This window comes from Pelophylax lessonae (assembly GCF_965119305.1).
Source record: "Pelophylax lessonae genome assembly, chromosome: 9".
NCBI lineage: Eukaryota > Metazoa > Chordata > Amphibia > Anura > Ranidae > Pelophylax > Pelophylax lessonae.
This window is the reverse complement of record NC_138776.1, coordinates 175,515,517-175,531,167: the sequence shown is the minus strand read 5'-3', so window position 1 is coordinate 175,531,167 and position 15,651 is coordinate 175,515,517. Positions and strand designations below refer to the sequence as shown.

Below are 15,651 nucleotides of genomic sequence, written 5' to 3'. Positions count from 1 at the left end.
GCGAACATACATTTGGCCTTGTTTGAAAGTATTCTCTTTTTGTAGGACCTATTTTTGGCTTGATTTATTTGTAAGAAATTCAGATTTTGTACAGTCACAGCTTGTCATTAAGAGATGCTATTTTAAAAAGTTGCTAAAAGCTCTATACTGTCTGCTTTTTACGTGTAGGTCCACTTTTTCCAGATATCCTTATGGTTGAGCAGGTATTGCTCTCAATACATTAATAATTACAATTAAATGCTATCATATATTGTAGCAATGTTTATTTTAAATTGTGTGTTTTAACTACTATGGACAATGTTATGACTAGGCTTGGTAACTTTTGTATGTTAACCAAATGTAAATTAGACACAAATATCTCAAAGTTAACAGGTTCTGGGTTAAACCATTTTGGAGTAAATCGAAAAAAGCTTTGTATTGTCAAATGACAATCTTTTACTGTCCTAAAATATATTTAAACATCACCATGATACAATCAGGAGAAGAAACAGTATTAAATATTCTAAAATGCTGATGCTGTGTATAAAACATAATATTGCCATTGCCATTAATCTGTAAATAAATGTTAAAATCTCCATTTTTTTTTTTTTTACTTCCTGATACTATGTTCGATAGGACCAACAATTTATTAGAACAAATAATGCAAAATGCAAAAACATATCAGTTGCTCAGATTTTTATTGAGCAAGGTCATTTAACCAGACACAAAAAGATGCAGGATTTAACAGTACACAATGAGATGAGTGTGGTTCATTTTGCAGAGAAGTAAATGAGTAGCTCAGATTAAAGGCGCAAACATGATGTCTTCATTTATCACAGCAGAAATGTCCTTGTCCCTGGCAAGGATTGCAAGGATCAGGACAACAGGGGACAACACAAGGGTTGCATGGATTGCATGGATCTGGCAAAAAAAACAAAACAAAAAAAATCCCAACAAATTAGTATATTAGTCATAGATTATATCCTAACCCCTTCATGACCACACGCCCTTAAAGCCTAAATGCTCAGAACAAAATTAGCAGTGTCACTCTGTGTTGGCACTCTTGACAATAACTCTGACTGACTAATTTGCCTACCTGAATCATTTTTACATTGTTTAAGGACATATTACATAAACTGTTTTAATAAATACTTTCCTGTATTAATTATACAATGACAAATTGACAAAAATGTCACATAGTTGCATTTAGTTATTTTCCACTGCAGTTTTTAATCAAACATTTTAAATTCATTTTTTTTAACAAACTGTAATGATGTCTTACACTCTAACTTGAGTGCATAGAGAGTGAGAGAGACAGAAGCACGATGCCTTCTACGGGCTAAAAAGTTTTGAAACATCCAGTGGCCGCCAAAATTGGTTGTCATAGTGATCACATGATGGAAAAACAATATTAATTGGTTCCTGATTTAGTCTTGTGGCTTTGATAACACAGCCACAGAGCTAGCAGCGGGCAGAGAAGTGCATCTCCTAGTTCAGAGCTGCAATATAAAATAGCATTATAATTTTCATGGTAAGGATAGCTGAGGATCCTAATCAATGCAACTTATATGTGATTAGTAAATGCATATCATTTACACTGTCCTAAAGTGGAGATTGATGAAACAATTCATATTAGAGTCCTCTTGGCAAGCAGTACCAACCACCATATATTTAGGATGCATTTAAATTTCACTCACCGTTGCATTAATGTTCCAGTACTATGGTGATTGATCTAAAACTCCACTACTCCACTATTGGACAAAAACAAGGGTGCTTAACTCTATGGGAATTTTTCCCATTATCAAGTAAAAATATAAGTGCATTTAAAAGCTACCTATATAAGAAACAGCTGAAATGTGCACCGTTTTTGAATTGTGAACACTAGAGCTAAGAATTGCCCCTCCTGGGAGGATTGTCTTATTTTATAGTATACACTGTTCATTCGTTATGTTAAACACCCAAAACAATAATCTATTGCTCCTCTTTACCTTGTTGGCGAACATAGACGGTGCCATGGTGATGATGGTGAGGTTTGCATGCTAAAGAAATAAAAACATATATTAAAAAAGAACAAGAAGCAGCAGGTAAAATCAACAAAAGAAACTTTAATTTTACCAGAAATGTATCCTTAACCCAAAATGTAGTAATATAAACATAACACTTACGGTCTTGGCATGGATCTTTGCAGACTACTACGTTTTGGCAAGGGTTGCATGGATCTTGGCATTGGATCTTCTGGGCAACACATTTGCCTTTGATTCCAGACATATCTTTTTTTAAGTTTGATTTCCTTCTTGGAAAACTCAGAAGAGATTTTTTTGGTTGTTTGACTATTGTAGGATGGCACCTTTTTATATATACTGTAAGTGGAGGTGGAATTAGAACACATTCCTCCACTGGCTGGTCACAACAAATGTTTAAGGTATTTAAACACTATCCATATGTTCATCATTTACTAATTTATTTGGTCTTTATTCAGCACTTTGCTATTTATTTCCTTACGCTCTGTGTTTTAATTGTTTTATATACTGTACTGACGCATAGTTTTTATTGGGGTTATGTGTTAGAATGCAACTTGAAAAATTGTAGTAGTAGTAAAAATAATTATATAGCAGCACATGGCTCATATGAGGACAGTGGTATTAAGACGTGTCATTTTAGTCAAAAGGTAAACATGGTTGCATATGGGGGGGCCTTACTTATTCAGAAACACAATCACAGTCTGACAATTATCGTTTTCAGAAGGAGGCCAGCAATGGCAACCTTTGTACTTAAACTTCATGGCAGAAATAAATGAAATACATTAGTGGGAGGTCCCTGCATCCACATTGTGTGAATGTGGGGATTTGTGAGTTTTTAAGGGATTGCTTTTTTTAATGCTGAGTATACACTGGAAGGTTTTTTTTTAAACACCCAGTGTATTCCCAGCTTTAGAAACGTGATCCCTTATTTGATGATGTAGGATGTGATCTGCAAATGATGGAGGTAAAGCTAGAGGAACTGGACCGTTGAAGGACAGGAATCTGCCCTATGTCTGTGACATCTACATGCTGAAGACGACTTTTGTTCTCACATTTGGTAAATGACATCACCCAGGATCCCCAGAGTTGTTTGTTTACATACAGCAGCCAGGGATGTGTCATTTAGTGGTGGCAGTTGAGGTAGTGGGAAACATTTTTTGCTTAACAGGTCACCAGGAGTGGTGATGGACCTACATCTGTCACATACTTGTTAAATTCCAGGTTGAAGAGACGGTTTCCCTTAGACCTCCTGTCCAAAATACCCTGGAGCTAGTGGACAGGGCATAGCAGGATAAGGAGTGGCACGTGAAATATCTTTCATGCTAGTCCTGAAGAATTGCATTTATTCTGTAAATTGTATTGATCTGTGTCTGTGAAATAGTGTTATACTTATATACACATTGCATGTACTTACATAGGCTAACTTTATCATGTAAAAATATCTACAGGGATCTTAATAGGTTTATAAATACATTTTGTACTTTTTAAAAACAATAGTGTGATGGGAGTCGCTTTTATTGGGGGTCCCGTGGAACCCAGCTTACCTTAGAGAGGTTGGGAAATCCCTGTCTCAGCTTCCCAGGTCCCTCTTATGTGTAAGTCCCCCTGTGTCTTTTAGGGGCACAAGGAGACTGAGAAAATGATGAACAACTACTTAATGGACACTGAGAATGTGGTTCGAATTACTTCAAATGGGACAGTAATATTTACCAACAATATCCCTCAAGAAATCTATGATACAATGACATCACCCAGGATCCTCAGAGTTGTTTGTTTACATACAGCAGCCGGGGGTATTGTCATTTAGTGGTGGCAGTTGAGGTAGTGGGAAACATTTTTTGCTTAACAGGTTGCCATGAGTGGTGATGGACCTACATCTATCACACACTTGTTAAAGGCCAGGTTGAAGAGAGGGTTTCCCTTAGACCTCCTCTCCAAAATACCCTGGAGCTGGTGGACAGGGCATAGCAGGATAAGGAGTGGCACGTGAAATATCTTTCATGCTAGTCCTGAAGAATTGCATTTATTCTGTAAATTGTATTGATCTGTGTGTGAAATAGTGTTATACTTATATACACATTGCATGTACTTACATAGGCTAACTTTATTATGTAAAAATATCTACAGAGATCTTAATAAATTTATAAATATATTTTGTACTTTTTAAAAACAATAGTTTGACGGGGGCCGTGGAACCCAGCTTACCTTAGAGAGGTAGGGAAATCCCTGTCTCAGCTCCCCAGGTCCCTCTTATGTGTAAGTCACCCTGTGTCTTTTAGGGGCACAGGGAGACTGAGAAAATGATGAACAACTACTTAATGGACACTGAGAATGTGGTTCGGATTACTTCAAATGGGACAGTAATATTTACCAACAATATCCCTCAAGAAATCTATGATACAATAATTCCACTGTATTAGATTGATGGAACATTGTATAAGCCTTGCCTCATAGACTATTGTAGGTAGGAGTGGAGCCAGACAGTCTGCTACTGGGCTCTCCTTCTATTGTCTGTTTAATAAGGTGTTCTGTGTTTATATTTAGGATAACGTATGGATGTTTAATGTACTTTGTTTTAGCCTTGTTGCCGGCCAGTCTGGTCACCCAGGCTGGTTTAAGTGCTGAGTTAATTACAATGTAAATTGTAACATTGTCTAGGTGTGGATTCTCATTCACCTATTGTTTCTATCTAGATGTCTAGTTATTAGCTAAGGTTATTATGTTTCTTGTTACAGTTTGTATTGTTTGGGTAATCTGATCAGGAGGGGGCTGTCCTCTTGTGGGGTATATATTCTGTATAAGTTTGTTCAATAAAGATTTCCAGATCTCATACAAGCTATTGTCGACTATTCTTGTATATTGCGGCGATGATATCTAATATCTATGTTCAAGACTTGAGGAAGCGGTATACTGATGGAAGCACACCAGCACACTGTGGGTTGCTTCCGTCACAAGTAGTTTCTAGTATTTATCTTGAGTGCTATGTTTAACCACTTAAGCCCCGGAAGATTTTACCCCCATTCCGACCAGGGGGTATTTTGCGATTCGGCACTGCGTGACTTTAATGGACAATTGCGCGGTCGTGCGACGCTGTACCTAAACGAATTTGGTGTCCTTTTTTTCCCACAAACAGAGCTTTCTTTTGGTGGTATTTGATCACCTGTGCGATTTTTTGATCACGCGCTATAAACAAAAAAAGAGCGTCAATTTTGCAAAAATAGCAATATTTTTCACATTTTTTTATATGAAATTCCCCCCAAAAAAAATTTAAAAATCAAAATTTTTTTACTTTTTCGGCCAATTTGTTTTATGCTACCTATGTTTGGTAAAAAAAATTGCAAAAAGCGTATTTTGATTGGTTTGCGCAAAAGTTATCGCGTTTACTAACAAAGGGAAAGATTTCTGTCATTTTTGTTGTTTTTTTTTTTTAACGTGTAATGGCGGCGATCTGCGATTTTTTTTTGCGGTACTGCGACATTGGGGCGGACAGATCGGACCCTTGACTGACATTTTTGACACTTTTGGGGTTACCAGTGACATTTCTACAGTAATCAGTGCTATATATGCACTGTTACTGTAAAAATACACTGGTAGTGAAGGGGTTAACTTTATTTGGGAGGGAGGGGCTGTGTGTATCCCTAGGGGCGTGCTTTCTACTGTGATTGGCTGGGGCTTGAGCTGTATGGACACTGATCAACGGATCTACATACTAGATCCGAGTGATCAGTATCCTAACAGCAAGGAGAATGACAGGTGGCTTGTTTACACAAGCTGCCTGACATTCTCCCTCTCCCCCGCCGATCGCCGAGTGACCGGCGGACATCGGGTCCGCCGGTCACACGCGCGGGGGGGTCCGTGACCACGCGGGAGCGGGAGCGCGCCTCCGGGGGCGCGCGCTCGCTCCCTAGACCCTCACAAGCTAGTGACGTAGCCCTACGTCACTTTGCCTGTGAGGGGCTGACTGCCGACGTAGATCGGCGTTAGGCAGTCGGCAAGTGGTTAAAGTACCATTTTTAAAAAGTCTGTCTCCTATATGTCTATTGGATGATGGCACTTCAAAAAATGCATGCTATATCAGTGTCCAACCCAAAAGTACTTTTGTTTTCAAGTTTGATCAACTGCATTACCCAGGATCTCCAATGTTGTTTTCCATTTAGTGGTGATAGTAACGGATCGTTGTGGTGGTGGGAAAATATTGTTGAGTAATGGGTCACTGTAATTGATGTCCAATCTACATCTGGTTACGGCTAAGTTAAAGAGAAAGATTCCCTTAGACATCCTGTCCAATATCCCCTTGATCTGGTGACAGGACGTAGTAGAATGAGGAGTGGCATGTGAAATACCCTTCATACTAGCCCTTAAGAAGTGGATTTACATAGTTACATAGTGGTTGAGGTTGAATAAAGACAATAGTCCATCTAGTTCAACCCGTGTAGGTGTGTGTGGACGTATTCATTTCCCATACCCCTGAATGGTAGATCTTGGAGATGTATGTCCAAGAGTCTTTTAAAAGTAGCCATACTCCCCGCAGTTACTACCATTTGTGGAAGAGAGTTTCACAATCTTATTGCCCTTACTGTAAAAAAACTCCTTTCATAGCATGAGGTTAAATCAATTCTCCTCTAATCGCATTGTATGGCCTCATGTTCTCTTACACTCCTTGCAACTGAATCTTTTTTTTTACTATGCTGAGATCACCATTAAGGTATTTGTAAATTGCTATCATGTCTCCTCTCCAGGGTCTCTTATATAGGGAGAATAATCGAGCGCATGTAAACGCTTCTCATAATTTAGGTCCTCCAGTCCCCTAATTAGCTTAGTTGCCCCTCTTTGGATTCTTTCCAGTTCCAGCACATCCTTTCTGAGGATTGGCAACCAGAAATGGACAGAATACTCCAGATGTGGCCGGACCAGTTTTATCTCTGGAATATATCCCTTTCCTTATGCATGTTAATATTCTGCCGGCTTTGGGAGCTGCAGCTTGACATTGCATGCTATTGCTTAGTCTAGCTTCTACTAAGACTCCCAGATCTTTCTCCATTCTTGATTCCCCCAGAGTTTCCCCCCCAACGCGTATTTTGTGTTTATGTTTTTAGTCCCCAAGTGCAATACCTTACACTTCTCCACATTAAATCTCATTTGCCATGTAGTTGCCCACTCTGTTATTTTGTTCAGGTCATTCTGTAAGATGTCTGCATTATGATGTGAAGTTATTGCTATTTATGAATAAATTGAACAAAATTGGTCCCAGGACTGAGCCTTGGAGGACCCCACTTATCACTCCAGACCAGTCTGAGTACACATTATTTATTACAACCCTTTGGACACGCCCCTTTAACTAGTTTTCTATCCAAGAGCAAACCTTGTGGTCTAAGCCTGCAGACCTTATTTTGTAAATTAATCGTTTGTGGGGGACTGTATCAAATGCCTTAGCAAAATCCAAATACACCACATCCACAGGTCTCTCCCTATCTAGCGCACAGCTCACCTCCTCATAGAATGTTAACAGATTGGTCTGACAAGAATGTCCTTTTGAAAACCCGTGCTGAGTACTGCTGACGATCCTGTTGACTTTAGCAAATTCTTGGATATTGTCCCGTATCATCCCTTCCAGTAATTTACATACTATTGACATCAGGCTGACCCCGCTTATAATTGCCCGGGATATGCCTTTGCCCTTTTTTGAATATTGGTATCACTGGTTTCCTCCAGTCACCTGGTACAGTTTCTGTCAAAATACTATCCGCAAAGATCAGGAATAGTGGTCTAGATATAACCTTCATGTGCTGAACTCGAGTGCCCAGTAAACAGCATACTGTTCGGCTACCACGTTCGTTTTGACAGATTTCCCTCTCTGTCCTCTTGATAATTGAGTCCCCTACTACCACTACCTGTCTTACCTTTCCTGAGCCTCGGACCCCCTCCTTCCTGGAGCCCCCGCTCCCTTGGCAACTGGGGGAGGGCGCCTGTTCCAGCACTGCCACCCCTGAGCTGATATCCCCATCATCATGCAACTTGGCATATTTGTTGGGGTGTACCAACTCAGGACTGGCCTTTGTAGTGCTCTTCCTTCTTCCCCTCCTTCTAACTGTCACCCAACTGCCTACCTCCAGTGCCTGCGTCTCCATGTCTCCACCCTCTTCTATGCTGGCCCCTGCCAGCACCTGCTAGGTAATGTCCAAGCTCCTTTCCAGGTTGTTGATGCTACGCAGTGTTGTCGCTTTGTTTTCTAGATTCAGGATCTGAGCTTCCAGAGAAGCAATTCGCTCACATCTTGCACAGCAGTATTCTTCCTCGATTGGTTCATCAAGGAACGCATAAATGCAGCAAGAAGTGCACTGAGTGGCATCCCCAATCCTGTCTGACATTTTTACACTCTATTCTATGGGGATAATTAGGATAATGACCTGCTATTCGTTACCTACACTACCTAAATCTCCCCTGGTACTAAACCTAGGGTACTCCCGGTCGTTAAGGGTCTCCTGGTCGCTAAGGTACTCCCGTTCACTAAGGGACTCACCAGTCGCTAAGGTATTCACCAGTCACAATGTCACCAGGTATTTCCAGTCGCTAGGTCCTCCCAGGGGCGCTAGATTTACTCCCAGTCGCTAAGGTGCTCACCAGTTGCTAGGCACTCCCAAATCGCTAAGGTACTGCCAGTCGCTAAGGTACTCCCAGTCCCAATGTCACACAATATTCATGGTCGCTAAGGTTACTCCCGGTCGCTAAGGTTACTCCCAGTCGCTAAGGTTACTCACAGTCGCTAAGGTTGCTCCCAGTCGCTAAGGTCACTCCCAGTCGCTAAGGTTACTCCCAGTCATTGAGGTCACTCCCAGTCGCAAGGTACTCTCCGTCGCAAGGTACTCCCAGTCACACAGTTACTCCCAGTCACAAGGTACACCCAGTCACGCGGTTACTCCCAGTCGCAAGGTACACCCAGTCACACTGTTACTCCCAGTCGCAAGGTCCTCTCAGTCGGGAGGTACTCCCAGTTACACAGTTACTCCCAGTCGCAAGGAACACCCACTCACTAAGGTACTCCCAGTCACATGGTTACTCCCAGTTCCAAGGTACACCCAGTGGCTAAGGGACTCCCAGACACACGGTTACTCCCAGTTGCGAGCTACACCCAGTCGCTAAGGTATTCCGCAGCACTCAGTTACCCCGCAGCAGTCAATCACAATACTCAGCAGTACTCAGTCACTCACAATACTCAGCAGTACTCAGTTACCCACAATACTCAGACACTCACAGTACTCAGCAGTACTCAGATACCCACAATACTCAGTCACTCACAATACTCAGCAGTACTCAGTCACTCACAATGCCCAGCAGTACTCAGATACCCACAATACTCAGCAGTACTCGGATACCCACACTACTCAGACACTCACAGTACTCAACAGTACTCAGATACCCACAATACTCAGACACTCACAGTACTCAGCAGTACTCAGATACCCACAATACTCAGTCACTCACAATACTCAGCAGTACTCAGTCATTCGCAATACTCAGTATTACTCGGATACCCACAATACTCAGTTACCCACAATACTCAGCCACTCACAGTACTCAGCAGTACTCGGTTATTCACAATACTCCGCAGTACTCAGTTACCCACAATACTCAGCCATTCACAGTACTCAGTCACGCACGATTTATTCAATAAATTGCGTTGATCTGTGTCTGTGAAATAATGTTGTGTATAACAAGTTGCTAAAACATAAATGCTCAAAATGTTGTTCTGGAGAGTGCAAAATCTGGGGTAGCTGTGCATAGTAACCAATTAGCTTATAACTTCAGCTTGTTCAATTAGGCTTTGACAATACAAACGTGGAAGCTGACTGGTTTTTATAAAGAGCTGCAACCGATTTTTCACTCTACAGTTTTAGTAGATCATCACCTATAGGTACTTGTGGCTAATTTTATCATGTAAAATATCTACAGGGATTTTTATGAATTTATGAATACATTTTGTACTTTTTATAAACAGTAATTTGTAATATAAACTGCTGAAATAAATTAAAGGAACATTTTTTAATCAGAGTATAGAATCAAGTCAATTCACCTTCTGGGATATTGAGCTGGTCAGTTAATTAGCAGAGGGGGTTGTTAATCAGCTGCTTGGTGTTAATTAAATTAAAAACAGGTGCACTAGATGGGCAACAAGGAGTCAACCTCCAAAACAGTAATAGTTTTACAGGTGGAGGCCACTGCCATTTTTTTCCTACTCATCTTTTCTAACTGTTTTTCATTTGTTATGCATTTGACTAGAGTCAGTGTCGCTGCTGGCAGCATGAGGCCATACCTGGACGCTACAGAGGTTGCACAGGCAGTCCAACTCCTCCAGGATGGCACATCAATATGTGCCATTGCCTGAAGGTTTGCTATGTCTCCTAGCACAGTCTCAAGAGCATGGAGGAGTTTCCAGGAGAAAGGCAGCTACTCTGGGAGAGCTGGACAGGGCCATAGAATGTCCTTAACCCATCAGCAGGACCGGTATCTGCTAATTTGTGCGAGGAGGAACAGGATGAGCACTGACAGAGCCCTACAAAATGACCTCCAGCAGGCCACTGGTGTGAATATCTCTGACCAAACAATCAGAAACAGACTTCATGAGAGTGGCCTGAGGGCCCAACGTTCTATAGTGGGCCCTGTGCTCAGTGTCCGTCACCGTAGAGCTCGATTGGCATTTGCCATTGAACACCAGAATTGGCAGGTCCTCCTCTGGTGCCCTGTGCTTTTCACAGATGAGAGCAGGTTAGCCCTGAGCACATGTGACAGATGTGAAAGGGCCTGGAGAATCCATGGAAAACGTTGTGCTGCCTGTAACATCAATCAGCATGACTGGTTTGGTGGTGTGTCAGTGATGGTCTGGGGAGGCATATCCGTGGAGGGACACACAGACCTTTACAGGCTAGAAAATGGCACCCTGACTGCCATTAGGTATTGGGATGAAATCCTTGGACCCTACACTGGTGCAGTGGGTCCTGGGTTTCTCCTGGTGCATAACAATGCCCGGCCTCATGTGGAGAGAGTATGCAGCCAGTTCCTGGAGGATGAAGGAATTGATACCATTGAATGACCCCCATGCTCGCCTGACCTAAATCCAGTAGAATACCTCTGGGACATTATGTTTTGGTCCATCAGATGCCGCCAGGTTGCACCTCAGTCTGTTCAGGAGCTCAGTGGTGCCCTGGTCCAGATCTGGGAGGAAATACCCTAGGACACCATCTGTCATCTCATTAGGAGCATGCCCAGCATGATATTAAGGATCTGATGTGTTTTCAAAGTGTTCCTTTAATTTTTTTGAGCAATGTATGAACCCTAAAATGAAAATCCGTGAAATAATGGCTTAAACTTGCATCAGGTCCTTAGTAGTTTTGAGTCAGTTGCGGTGGTTTTTTACTTATTTCAACCTAAGAGTCCTACTAGTTACAAAATGGATTGGCATTTCCTGTGCTAAGATAATAATTCTGCCTGAAGGAGAGGCAGCATTCCCCTTAGGAATGGGCGCTATTGCTGGCCAATTTGAGCTGATGTGCCAATCCACCTCTTTTTGTCCTTTGGTTGACAGCAGTAGCTGCCTAAGAAGACCACTGCTTAAACTGCGGACCTGCAGATAAGCTGTTTTTGCAGAAAGTGAAAATGTGTAAAAGTGAGGAAGTCATAGATTTATGTTTTGATCGTTTTCCAAATTTGTGAAACTAACATTTGTCGGTGCAGCCATAGCGAATATGCATGTGGCCTTGTTGGATAGCTACACTGTTAAAGCAGAAAATGGAAAGGTGCAAAAGTGGGGAAGTGCTGTATATACCTTTCTGAATTGAAAGCATGAAGAAAAGTAGGTGTATCATGTTATGATTAGGGAGGAAACATCTCAAGATACTTGTTATTTATTGTCTCCCCCTTTAGGGCTCACAGTCTTATCATGTTGTGATTGTTTTCCAAATTTTTAAACTAACATTTGTGGGTTCAACCGTAGCGAACATACATTTGGCCTTGTTTGAAAGGGTTATTTTTGTTTAGGACCTATTTTTGGCTTGATTTATTTGTAAGAAATCCAGATTTTGTACAGTCACAGCTTGTCATTGGAACCGTTCTAATAGGAGCGACTCAAGTCGCTCCGACTTAGAAAAAGGTTACTGCACCTTTTTTAGCAAAGTCGTAGCGACTTGCATTGACTTCCATTATGTGAAGTCGTTGCAAGCCGCACCGTAGTGGCGCTGCACGGGCGATGGCATTAGTCGCCCAAAGTCGTGTCGCCCCAGTGTGAACCGACACTAAGAGATGCTGTTTTAAAAAGTTGCTAAAAGCTCTATACTGTCTGCTTTTTAAGTGTAGGTCCACTTTTTCCAGATATCCTTATGGTTGAGCAGGTTTGCTCTGAACACATTAATATTGACAATTAACTATTATCATATAGCAATGTTTCTTTTAAATTGTGTTTTTTTAACTGTGTACAATGTTATGACTAGGCTTGGTAAGTTTTGTATGTTAACCAAATGTAAATTAGACACAAATATCTCAAAGATAACAGGTTCTGGGGGAAACCATTTTGGAGTAAATCGAAAAATGCTTAGCATTATTAAATGACATTCATTTACTGCCCTGAAAATATATTTAAACATCACCATGATACAATCGGAAAAAGAAACCATATTAAATCTATTAAAATGCTGATGCTGTGTAAAAACATAATATTGCCATTACCATTAATCTGTGAATAAATGTTAAAATTTCTTTTTTTTATTTTTTTTAACTTCCTAATACTATGTTCGATATGACCAACAATTTAGTAGAACAAATGATGCAAAATGCAAAAACATATCAGTTGCTAAGATTTTTATTGAGCAAGGTCATTTAACCAGAGACAAAAAGATGCCAGATTTAACAGTACACAATGAGAGGAGTGTGGTTCATTTTGCAGAGAAGTAAATGAGTAGCTCAGATTATAGGTGTAAACATGATGTCTTCATTTATCACAGCAGAAATGTCCTTGTCCCTGGCAAGGATTGCAAGGATCAGGACAACAGGGCACAACACAAGGGTTGCATGGATTGCATGGATCTGCCAAAAAAAATTAAAAAAGATTCATTAGTCATTTATTACATCCTAACACTTTCATGACCAGAGGCCATCAAAGTCTAAATGCTCAGAACAAAATTAGCAGTGTCATTCTGTGTTGGCACTCTTGACAATAACGCTGACTAATTTGCCTACCTGAATAGTTTTTACATTGTTTAAGGACCTATTACATATGATATAAACATGCAAAAAATGCTAAAAGACTGGCGGCTGTCACTAATACCGTGTTTTCATTGTGATATATACTGTTTTAATAAATACTTTCCTGTATTGATTATAAGATGAAAAATTGACAAAAAATGTTACATATTTACATGAAGTTATTTTCCATTGCAGTTTTTAATCAAACTTTTTAAATGCTTTTTTTTTTTTTACAAACTGTAATGTTATCTTAGATTGTAACTTGAGTGCACAGAGAGTGAGAGAGACAGAAGCACGATGCCTTCTAAAGGCTGAAAAGTTTTGAAACATCCAGTGACCACCAAAATTGGTTGTCATAGTGATCACATGATAGAAAAACAATATTAATTGGTTCCTGATTTAGTCTTGTGGCTTTGATAACACAGCCACAGAGCTAGCAATGGGGCAGAGATGTGCATCTCCTAGTTCAGAGCTGCAAATAGCATTATAATTTTCATGGTAAGTATAGCTGAGGATCCACATCTATGCAACATGTATGCGATTAGTAAATGCATATCATTTACACTGTCATAAAGTGAAGATTGATGAAACAATTCATATTAGAGTCCTCTTGGCAAGCAGTACCAACCACCATATATTTAGGATGCAGTTAAATTTCACTCCATGTTGCATTATTGTACCAGTACTATGGTGATTGATCTAAAACTCCACCATTTCTACCCACTGTGTTGTGACTGGTATAAAAAAGTTGCAGCATTGCTACATACATGTGAAGAATGTGTATGATTTTTAAATTAATTTCTGCCCATGGGAGGAATGGGGAGTTCATGTAAGAGTTAGAAGGGTAAAATACTCTTTAAGCACAAATAAGGGCAAAAGGTTATAGTTATTACATTTGGTGTTCTGTTGGACAAAAACAAGTGTGCTTAAATCTATGGCAATTTTTCCCATTATCAAAAAAAAAATATAAGTGCATTTATAAGCTACCTGTATAAGAAACAGCTGAAATGTGCACAGTTTGTGATTTGTGAACATCAGAGCTAAGAATTGCCCTTCCTGGGAGGATTGTCTTATTTTAAAGTATACACTGTTCATTCATTATCATAAAAAAATATAATCGATTGCTCCTCTTTACCTTGTTGGCGAACATAGACGGTGCCATGGTGATGATGGTGAGGTTTACATGCTAAAGAAATACAAACATATATTAAAAAAGAACACCAAGCAACAGGTAAAATCAACAAAATAAACTTTAATTTTACAAGGAAAATGCTGCAACCGGAGTACAGAGTACTTAATATATTGTATTAACCCAAAATGTAGCAATCTTTTGCACCTAGAGATCATCATATGCTTTTGAGTAGTATTAGCACCACCATGACAGGAGTCTGTCTTGTGGAACTAACTTTTTTGCATCTTAGGGATAGGAGGAAGCCTGCAGTGGGTGAAATTAGAAAATCTGACCTTATTTTCCCCAGAGGCTTATAGTAGACTCCAGTCAGATATCAAAAATGAATTCTACTCATCAGTTTTTATATTTCATATCAAGCCTCTGCAATCTAATTCCTCGTCCAACTCATTTTAGATGCTTTTATATTATAAGTCAGTGATGGCGAAAACATCTGGGGTGCCAAGATTCACCATCACTGTTATAAGGCATGCAAACAAATATACAAAATATAGTTTAAAGCTTTATTGTTTCCTGGAGGGAAAACATTTTGCTTAAAAAGATTTTGATGTCCAGATAAAACTAAACTAAAGTTACTGATAAGATATCTTATAACTGACAAAAGTTCATACCCACACTTTTTTTAACAAAAAAATATAAGAATGAACAACTTATACAGTGGAAGCAGTACATACAACCTCTCTACATTTTATTGAGTATAAAATGTATGTCATTTATAAACATAACACTTACGGTCTTGGCATGGATCTTTGCAGACTACTACGTTTTGGCAAGGGTTGCATGGATCTTGGCATTGGATCTTCTGGGCAACGCATTTCCCTTTGATTCCAGACATATCTGTTTTTAAGTTTGATTTCCTTCTCGGAAAATTCAGAAGAGATTTTTTTTAGTTGTTTGAATAATGTAGGATGGCACCTTTTTTATATATACTGTAAGTGGAGGTGGAATTAGAACACATTCCACCACTGGCTGGTCATAACAGATTTACAGGGTGTTTAAACACCATCCACATGCTTATCATCTACTAATTAGTTTGGTCTTTACTAAGCACATTTCTATTTATTTCCTTACACTCTATGATTTAAACATATTTAATTGTTTTATATGCCGATGCATAGTTTTAATAAGGATTATGTGTTAAGAGTGCAAATTGATCAATTGTAGTAGTAGTAGAATTAGTAATATTAATATTGCAGCACATGGCTCATGTGAGGGCAGTGATATTAAAAC

At 39.8% G+C, this 15,651-nt stretch overlaps 1 long non-coding RNA gene and 1 pseudogene across 2 annotated transcripts in view; both read right to left on the bottom strand.

The window, feature by feature from the left end:
- LOC309564720 overlaps positions 1-15,651 on the bottom strand; it is a 626,554-nt gene that overhangs the window by 66,965 nt on the left and 543,938 nt on the right. The gene's annotated exons all lie outside the window — the stretch shown is intronic.
- Positions 12,979-15,379, bottom strand: LOC309563862 (annotated as a pseudogene). The gene is made up of 3 exons: positions 15,154-15,379; positions 14,368-14,418; positions 12,979-13,073 (listed from the first exon to the last, which is right to left on the bottom strand). The product of its transcript is annotated as an uncharacterized misc_RNA (transcript).